This window comes from Quercus suber, unplaced genomic scaffold, assembly GCF_002906115.3.
Source record: "Quercus suber isolate HL8 unplaced genomic scaffold, Cork oak 2.0 scaffold_236, whole genome shotgun sequence".
In the NCBI taxonomy this organism is placed as follows: Eukaryota; Viridiplantae; Streptophyta; class Magnoliopsida; order Fagales; family Fagaceae; genus Quercus; species Quercus suber.
Window position 1 is genome coordinate 206204 of NW_027069693.1, and position 10663 is coordinate 216866.

The 10663-nt window shown below is 35.7% G+C and overlaps 1 long non-coding RNA gene across 2 annotated transcripts; it reads left to right on the forward strand.

Moving 5' to 3' along the window:
• Positions 1-106: 106 nt before the first annotated feature.
• Positions 107-2885, forward strand: LOC136070468 (uncharacterized). 2 transcript variants are annotated; one of them, XR_010631706.1, is made up of 3 exons: positions 107-431; positions 731-1413; positions 2558-2885. It is a non-coding gene; the product is annotated as an uncharacterized LOC136070468 (long non-coding RNA). The 2 variants fall into 2 exon arrangements; XR_010631705.1 differs by lacking the exon at positions 2558-2885 and having other exon boundaries at positions 731-1571.
• Positions 2886-10663: the final 7778 nt, after the last annotated feature.

Consider the following 10663-nt stretch of genomic DNA (forward strand, 5'->3'; position numbering starts at 1 on the left):
AAAGTAAGATTTTTTTTTCAATTTTTTTTTTTGAAAGAAACAAAAAAAAGAAAAAGATTAAAACGCTTTCCAAATTCCAATACCAAACAACGAAATCTTATTTATTTATTAGTAATTTACTTTGATAGAGTTACGGAGAAGTATGAGTTCTTGCTTTTTCTTTAACCCAACAACCAGCGAAATGACGAAAATGTTTACGGTGGCGATCATCATCGGCGGGACGAGCCCGTAGTTAACCGTCTGAACCCACTTTCTGGGTAAAACTTAATTACATTTACATGGGTGCCCAGCCTCTGGAAAAGTCAAATCCGCGAAGGTCGAATTAAGATCACGATGTTGGATTCGATTGGTGGTTTACGCTCACAAGGCTACACTCGATGTGAGTTTGTTTCTGTTGAATGAATCTGCAGCGGCTACTTCGTCTCAAACTGGTACATAATTTCTTTTTCTTTTTTTGGTTTTTTTATTTTTGGCATTGGGTATTTTGAGACTTTGCTCACCATCTCCTTATGTGTGTTATTTGCTGCTCTCGAGTCTATGAGATTTTTGTGAACAAAGTTTTTTGTTGCTGTAATGCATATTGTGGAAATAAAGAAATTTGAGGATCGGGAATATGGCATTATATGCTTGAGTTTTTGTATTAACATCCTATTCATCAGCCAACCAAATGTGTTCAGTTAAAGTAGTTTAGGATGCTAAATATTATTAGTTTTTGCATTGTGTTCTGCAGGATGATTTGCTACTTAGTCTTTTGAGGCATTTGATCTCATGAGATTCCTAAGAAACTGTGCTTTGCTTTCATGATGTCATGTTGCTGTTACCATGGTCACTTTGACATTTTAGAAACTATGAGGTTCCAAAGTTCTTAGGATTGAATTGGAATTAAGAGGAGTAGCATGAAAGACAGTAGGACATGAAGGACAACCAATAAGAAAAAAACTCTGGTGCTTTACTTATGTGGATATGGTTCTGTCTTCTTGACGAGTGGTCTGTACACTGCAGGGCAAGTTGTTGACATTTAATATCAAGCTTGATGCAGAATTAGTTTATGGAAGCCAAAATAATTTCTATAGGTATATGTGACTAAAAGCTAGTGAGTGTATAAATAACTTGCTAAGTTGAAAGAGCCTTTTAGCTTGATTCCATGATCTTTGCATGGGGACAACATAAGAAGGTCACTTGCTGAAAGGGATAATTATCTTGGTCTTGGCTCCCCTACCTTTTGGTTATGTTCTCTAGCCACCAGCAAGCAGAAACCTTATGTGATACAGTGAAAGTTGTACCATAGCAACCTATGGGGAAAGAAGAAGCAGATACAGCAATTTGCATAATTCTTGTACATTATATTGAAGAAGAAATATCATCACCTGCACCATATGCCTAGTGATTACATCTTCCCCACACCACTCATAGGTGAATTTTTAGATATGATTCATGAATGCTGCACATTCTTCCCTATATGTTTCTGCTACATTGTAAATGTCACGTTCAGGATGTATTATAACTATTCCCAAATTCTAAAATTCAAGGTGTAAGGTATATCAAAAGAATATATCGGTTGGTTAAGGTCCTACTTGCCTTGATAAGCTAAATCAGCATACACTAACCATCCTTGTTTAATCAAACCAAGCAAGGCATATATTGATATGGGCTTTAAAGTGATTTTCTGCAACCTTTGAGTGGTAAGCTAGGAAGTCAAGCATATGTAATGGTTCTATCTCTTTCTATGTTTGGGACAATAAACATATTACTTTGTGGTAATTGCCAACACAGGTGAATCCCTTATTAAATAATTGGTTTCATTTTGCTTTGATTGCAACCTAGCATGTAGCTGGGATATCAAAACAAAAAGAAGAGTCCTTTTACACATCTCCCTTGAGGAATTTGAGAAGTTCAACAATCATAACAGATGTTTGATTTACTTCTCCCTATGATTCTCCCAACAATAATCATATGATTTCTGATTCACTATCTAAGAAGCTTGTTCTTTAATTCTACTAATGAAGGTTGACCAAGTGTTGCTACTTACATCCATTAAGATATGTTCAAGTGATGTAGGATCTTTAGTAGTTCAATGTTAAATTAGACTTTTTTTATCAGATCTTGAAAGGTTCTTGAATAAGTGTTGATGCTTAAGGGTTTAGGTAGGTTCAGGTAATAAAAAGATTGGATTTTGAATATGTTTGATGGCTATTTGGTGTTAAGAAATAAAGAAAGATAAACACAAGGCAATCACACCTTGGTTTTCCCAAGCAATATACTTGGCAGGAGAAGACAATCACATGCTAGGCCTTTTCCCTTAATTATTACCGGGGCATGTTTAGCCCTATATAAAGGGCGTTTGCCTTTTCTTCTCCCTCTCCCCCCCACCCTCCTCCTCCCAAATCAGGTAAAACAGAACCTTTAAGGTAACACAACAGGTTTGATTTAAATTCAAGAATTCTATGTGCATTTAACACCTTTTGTATTTTATTAAGTTGATGAATTTTATTAAAATCAATCTCGCTATAAATGTTATTGAGTTCAATTAAGCCTTTATATAAGTTATTTGGTGCAGACACGAGGTACAAGCCCCCAATTACACGCACATATAGAAGGAAGAGCAAAAAGAAGACGGCCTAATCTGTGGCCTTATGGATGGAGCCTATTTGTTATTGGGCTTGAGATTAAGCAAGCCCAAGCATGTAATAATTAGGGTTTCTTCATGCACTTTTATTGTTAGCTTATGGATTGAGCCTATTAGTTATTGGGTTTGAGATTAAGCAAGCCCGAGCATTTAATAATTAAGGTTTCTTTATGCACTTTTATTGTTAGCTATTTAAGCACTTTTCTGATTATTGTAAGACAACTTTTGAGAATTATTAAAAACATGTGTTTTCTTTTCACTGGTGCCGACTTCAGTTTTGCTTGGTGCTAACTCCAAGCAACCTTTAGGTGTTGACTCCTAGGGTTTATCTTCTTGTTCTATTGTTGTGTGTGGTTGTCCTACATCATTATTGCCAAATACTTACCCAAAAAAAAAAAAATACAAGTTATTGCCAAATTCTTTCCTAGAAGGACTAGGACTCTAAATAAGTTATTTCTAGTCAAATTAAGACTACTAATAACAAAGAAAAAAGTACTTAAGAACTACTAAATCAAATAGAAAAATGACCCAAAACAAAATCTCATGGCCTTTTGCACATCCAAGGACAAAAGATTTTGAATTTACAAGATTGCCTTAATTCAGTAGAACTTAATTAAAACTGAACTAAGAACTTTCTAACCTAAAGGAATTTAATACTAATAAGAGTCAATAATAACTAAAGTAGCCTATGAAAGGTTCCCAGAAGGCCTTATATTGAAATTAAACCACAATTCTTCAACCTTCTGGTATTTGATTTTGTTTTTCCTTGAACTCTTTAATGCATGAGCCATCAGGGCTTCATGTTAGTTGGAGCAGGTCCAGATCAGGAGGGGATAGGACTGGGAGATAGAATTGAATATAAGGAAGAAAATTGAACAAAAAATAAAGGATAGGCCCTTATGATTCAGCACCAAGCTAAAAACTTAGAAACAGCACCTACGTTGCTAAGAATCAATACCCAGTAATTGGAAAAATTCCAATATGGAATTTCAATACTCAATATTCTGTCTTCTATGTTTACTAGAGCCTTTTTAAAAGGGCTTTCAAGGAGTATATCAATAAGGAAATTAATTAATAAAAAAAATCCCTCATGATTCTCAACAACGGTAAAGTCAAATTTAAAAATAAAACCCAGAAGAAAATGGATGATTTTACTTGGGCTCCTTGCATTAATACGCCAGAAGGAAATGACAAAGCAAAGCAGATTGTCTTCATTATCTTGTTTGCTATAGGAAAAACGGAAATAAAATAAAAACACAAATGCCTTTTAATGTAACCATAGTTCAGAAGATTTCCTTTATCCATAGCAGAATATTATAACGAGTTTATTTATTTATTTATTATTTTATTTTATATAAGTGTATAATTCTATCAAACAAGGGGAATGAGATTGTCCTCTTATTAGAACTGGCTTCTATTAAGTGTCTCTCTTTTTCTTTTTCTTTTTTAAGTTTATTATCCTTTGATCTACTTTTGCTGGTGCCTTGCATGTTTAAACTCATAAATTGCATGCAAATTTTGTTCATGAGGAATCTTGGATTTTGAGAATGGATCAAAATAGGATTCTTATGCAGTTCCTTCACTTAGCACAATAGAATGAAGGGGAATTCATATAATTTCAAATCATGGTCTTATTGAAGAGAATGAACCAAAAAAGACCGCTCTGAATCTTGGCTCAGATTGGGACTTTAGTTTGATGTGAATGTGCATACTGTCATTTCAGAATTTATTCAAGACTTAACGTAGGAAATGCATTTGGAGTATGATATGCCTGTATCTGCTTCACAATCTGTACCATTTAATGCCACCCTTAATTTTTTTTTTTTTTTTTTTTCCCTCCTCTCTTGGCGTGGTGAGGGTGGAGAAGGAAATGCAGTCTGCCATCTTGTGGCTGTGGGAAACACGACCCATCCTCATTGATGGTGGGGTATGAAGATATGAGACTACTAATAGTTGTTCTGTTAATTTGTGTCTAGATGCAAGCTGGCGCTGGACGCATCACACTTGCAGAGATGGATGCATGTCTGGTGCATTTGCCAACTGGATATAAGCCCAGCCCTCTAATGTTCAACTAAAGGAGATTTGTGCTGGGTTTTTTCAGCTCACCTGAAGCATAATTTAAGACTCTACCTGGCATGAGATGGGTTATTGAGGATGAAGGTAACAAAAAGATCCAATCGAACTTTACACAAGATCTAGTCAAGTTAGTGACACAAGGTCAGGTCAAGTCAAGTCAAAGTCATCATAATTTCATGTTCGAACATCATTATCAAATGTCTGCCTCCATTTTCAGGTATGCACATTTCTCTGAATTTTTTTAATGCTGTTTTTGTGTATTGCTTCTGTTTGGTTAAGAACAACCTGATACTTTTTAGATTAGGTGCTTATAACTTAGATTAAGTTGATTCTTTGGTCCTCTAATGATCTGAGACATATGATCACAATTTCCTTAGGCAGTTCTTTCACCGAGTCCAATGGAATGAAAGTGAATTTGTAGGATTTCATATCCCACTTTCTTATTGAAAGTAGGAACAAAAATACAATGCTCTGTGATAGGCCAAGAATGTATTGACCCTTTGTGATGAATTAATTAATTAAATAGCCAAGTTTATTAATTAATCAATTTAATATGCAAAATGCGTAGTAGCACAAACAAATCACCAATTAACTAAAGTGCAGCGGAAATTAAATTGACACGGTGTTTTGTTTACGAATGGGGAAAATCTACACGGCAAAAACTCTACCGGGTGATTTTAAGGTCATTGCTCCCGAGAATCCACTATTACCAAAATAAACGGTTACAAGTAAAGGAATCTCAGTACCTTATATCAACTTACAATTGAACCCTTACTCCAATTCTCAATTGGACTTATTCTGTAATGACAATCTCTTATTTTCAATGCACGGCTCCCAGTATGTGACCAACCAATAGATGTGCAGATTCCAGTACGAGACCTGATCACCAACTTGAGAGATATGTTGGCTACAAAGTTCTTCAGTTTATCACACGATAAAGATCACGAAACTCCTTTGTCACAAAACTCTAAGGTGTACAAACACAGCAACTTCTTTAATAGAAAGATAAACTATGGCAAATTTTGTCTCCGGTCACAATTTGCATGAGCAAAACTTTGCTTCACACTCGTGCAACTGTACAACCTTTTACGGCCTTTAAAATAATCATTGTATATGTTTAGGGTTTTGAGAAATGAAGGCTTAAACACATAATCACAGATTGGATGAAAAACAGCTTTGAAAAATTGAGTTTCATAAACTTCAATAGATAGCCATCTATCGAGTTAGCTATCGAGCCACAAGTTGAAACAACTTTTAAACCTCGATAGATGCTAGTTGTTGAGTTTTAAAATCCAGCACTTTCTCACTTGATTCTTGGGCAGACTTGCATGGCTTTAACACTTGAATTTGAAACCTCATTCCTTGAAGTATTAAACAAATCCTAGATCTACCCAATTACAAGTAAAGTGCATTTTGTCAAAGGATTAACCAATTACATAAAATATTAACATATGTTCCTAATATTGAATCACATATGTCCTAACAAATTTCCCCTTTAGCAATCCATGACAAAACCACAACAAACAAATAAACATATGAGAAAAGTCATAAATTACTCAACTTATACTCACTTGTTGAATACAATAAAATCTATCCTAACACAAACTCTTGAAAAAATTTGCAAGAAGAGAGTTTATGGCAAGTAGACTTTGACAACTTGTATTTCTGAAACACTTTAAACAAAACTCATCAAGACATCTTAGCGTGAAACAGAAATAATAGATTGTATACAATAAATAAGAAATATGTATATAAAGAGAGAAAAGAAACAACACTTGGAGAGATAGGTGAAATAACATACACCAATATATATATATATATATATAAATCAAATATAAGTACAATGTATGGCAAATGGTCACAAGACCAATGTACGAGAGATAATGTATCTAAAATAGAAAGAAAAGAAAAGATACAAAAATCCTTACCACATCCCTCATATACTACTCCCCCTACAACAAAATCTCCTATACTAACCCTCCCCCTATGAGTATGACTACTCTCATCTCAAAACTACTTTCCCTTTTTATCACGAGTGACAATGGGCAAGTACATCAAGTAGGCATTTCATCATCACTAGGCGAGCTAGCACCATCATCCTCATCAGCATCATCGTCGTCGGAGTCATCGTCATCGCCATCGTCATCGTCCTTAGATGCCACGGGAAAAGGAAAGGAGGCCACAATGAAACCACCCATGATAGCCTGTCGTCATGCGATATGACCAACACGGGTGTTCACCTGACATAACTTATCACTAAGAGTGTCAAGGCGAGCATCCATGCACACAAGCTATGCCATGATGGCCTCAAGTGTCACTCCACCTACAAAAGATGAAAGAGCAGAGGTGGATGGAGTGGTAGAAGCAGGAAGAGTAGTTGTCTTTGTCTGTGGCTGCCTTGGTCGACGCTGAGCCTCACTCCATCTGACGGTAGCCTTATTTATGGCACTCATAACCAAGAAATTAGGGGACACGGGAAAAGAGACAGAAAAATGGCAAAAGATCCATGTGATAGCTGAAGGAAAAATAAGCATATCACAAGTCATCGTACCCCTATAGACATCTATAAGGAATAGAATAAAGTGAGAAGGGAAGTCGATAGAGATATCCTCTAAGAGGGATAACAAAAATTGAGCACGGGGCTCTGTGATAGTGTTATAGTGAGACAATGGATAAAGAATGTCATCACCATGTTAAGGAATCTCGGACCTTTTGCAAAGCCTAAGTAAGGGGTGTTTTGACAATCACCCCAAGAAGAAGGTGTCTCACAAAAGAGAGACGAGAGTTCGTCTTTGGACACTGTCCTCAAACGCTCACAGCTAGGGTAGTCAGGATGCGCTACCTTAGGAATGTGTAGTACCTCAGAGACAATCTCCAGAGTAACTACAATGCGCGTACCTCAAACGCAAGAGAAGAAATGAGGTACAAAAGTGTCAATTCCGTGCATATTTGGAGTAAAACTCCTATATGATCATGGAAAAGCATGTGACTCCCAACCCTTACTATAGATGACAGTGGGTGGGTCAGTGTCAGAAAAATCTGACAGAACGACTTGGCGTTCCGAATGAATGCCGCATAGTGAAAATTTCTCCGAAAAGTCTAACTGGGCCTTCTCATCACAGAATCGTACGTGAGATGGAGCGGGGTCAGAAGGAGAAGAAGAAGATGCCCTAGAATGAAGAGGGTTTCAGGATGGAGTGGATTTGCGTTTAGGTGTCATAGAGTAAACTAACGCAAGAAAGAGAGAAGGGGTGAGAGAGAGACAATCAAAAAAGCACCAACAAGACAATATATCAAAATATAAAGAATTGAAGGTATGTATGCATGAAAATGCATGAACTTGTGACATGCAAATATAAATGCATCATGGGCTCAGCCCAATTCAATCCTACCACAACACAACATAGCAACAAAGTAAACACACATCTAAAATGCATGAAACATTGTTATAATGCACATGTAATGCAATGCATGATCATTTAGGATCAAATATACAAAACCCATCCCAAAAATTTAGCAAAAACTTCATTGATTTTGAAAAGTCTCAAAACTTTCCAAAAACCCCAAAAGTTTGGTCAAAAGATATGAAATGCATGATTGAAGGATGAGAAAGAATCATACCAGAGAGAGAAGCAGATCTAGAGACTGAAAATTGAGTAGGAAAGTGAATTTGAGTGAAAGAGAGAAGTTTGGGAAGTTGAGAGGTCACAAACTATCGAGAGAGATCGAGGAGAAGTAAACAGAAATCGCGAGAATCATATATATAGAAACTTCATAAACCTCAATAAATCAAGAGCTATAGAGGTTTAAAACGCGCCTTTTAGCTATCGAGGATCTAACGAGAGGTGTCCACAGCAAAGATTCTCGATGGATCGAGGTTGCTATCAAGCATCCAGAAGGTTTCCCGATGGATCGAAATAACTATTGAGAGCTATCAAGAATGCGATAAAAAGAAGCTAAAGGGTCTCAATAGATAGCTTATCTGTCGAGAGCTATCAAGAAACTATCGATATTGCTTAAAAACAGTTTTTTAAGGAAGAAAAAAACACAAATATGAATGCAATCAAGCATTCTACTCAATCAAATATCCAAACAATATTTTAAGCTCTCAAAAACATCTCTCAATCAAGAAAAATGTTAAGCACAGAGATCCAAAACACACACATACACACAAAACAAGTCTAACCAATTTTATATTTCAAAAACAAGTAAGACAGTTTAGTGAGCATACATTTACACAAGTATTCCTTGTGATGGCCAAATCATATTATACCTGCACATGTATTAAAAGTAGCAAAGAATATTGCATGTTATGTGTGAAAAATATTGCAAGATTGCATAGATGTCTACATATTATGACAATTTGAGATATGAAAAAATCATTTTAACTCACACACAATCATAACTATTTGATTGGGACTATCACTTTCAAGGTACATCCTATAACTCTCACATCTCTTAGAATACAAGCTTGAAATCATATATAAAGCATTTTGATCTTTTTGCTTTTATTTTTTCTTTGCATATTTTTCTTTTAATAAGCATATCATGCATGGGCATATAAGAGAGAGAAAAAAAAATACCTAATGATGTTAAGCTTTTAACATTGCACTTTTGCTATGCCGAAGCATACAGATGTCATTTCATGATCGGCGGGCAACAGTGGTGAGATTATGCCTTTCTTTTAGGATTTTCTAGTCCTTCCCGTCAAAAAGAGTTATATGAGTATTAAGTACAAGAGATTACCTAATCTTACTCATCACAAACACGAGCCACAAAACTTACTTGCTTAGTTTTGCATAGAGATGCTCATTTAAGTTACAAAAGATACAAAGTTTAGAAAACTTTGTTTCAATAGCCATCCAAGGTACACAGTCACACTTTTTGTATTTTTCTGATTTTTCAAAAAAAAAAATTATATGAAAAACAAAATAAACCAAAACAAAAAAGAAAACAAACAAAAACAAGTTAAACAAAGCAATGCATAAAACTAAACTAACTCAAAACAGTAAAACAAAACACATAAATAATGCAAAAACATAAACAAGAATCGAAGAGAGAAAGAAAAAGTGATAGAATCACTTGGAGCCCTTTTTCTTCCACACCTTGGAAGAACCTTTCCATTTAGCGAATCCTTGATCCGGCGGTGAGGGGGAAGAATTAAAACCGTTCAAGTTCGAAAGGAACATAAGGGCTTTGAGAAGATCTCCAAGATGAGCAAAGGAGGATGGAAACCGATTATGGTTTCCCGATGCGATCATACTATTGCTCTGTTGAGTGGCTAACCACTTATAGCAATTAGGTTGAGTATGTCTTGCTGCGCCACAATGATGACAGAAATGCTGCTTTTTCTATATGGGCTTTTGGGTATTTACCTTCTTAGCCCTAGAGTTCTTAATCTCTTTTTTATCAAGCTTGAGGGTGCTTCTAAGATAGATTTACCATTGCCTACATTCTCACTAGCTAATTCATTCTTAACATCATTGTTCTCAGTTTCAACATTATTGGCAGGAAGAACAAAAACAGTAGTACTAGCAAAAGCAATACTAGGAGAAGAGAAATCATACCCTAAATTGGTTCGATCGAAAGCATATTTCTCAAGACTGAGCATCTCATCGAGCTTTGCACTTAAAGTCCTTTCCAACTGGGCTCTGACTTCAAACAGTTCTGCCTCAAGCTTCTTGGTCTTCTCAACCAAGAATTTATTCTCAAATCTCAGTGCTCCAATGTTTTGATTTGCTTCATCAAACTTAGTGGAAATTTCTTTTTGTTCAAGTTCTACTTTACTAAGTTTCTTGGTGGCCAACCTATACAACTTCTCATACTTTTCTGAGACCTTGTATAACTTTGCATAGGCTGTGTGGATATCACCTTGTTCATCCATCTTTTCAAACTTAGACTCCACCAATTCATCTTCTTCATCCACATTTTCAACAATCCCTTTAGTAGGATTTACAGTAC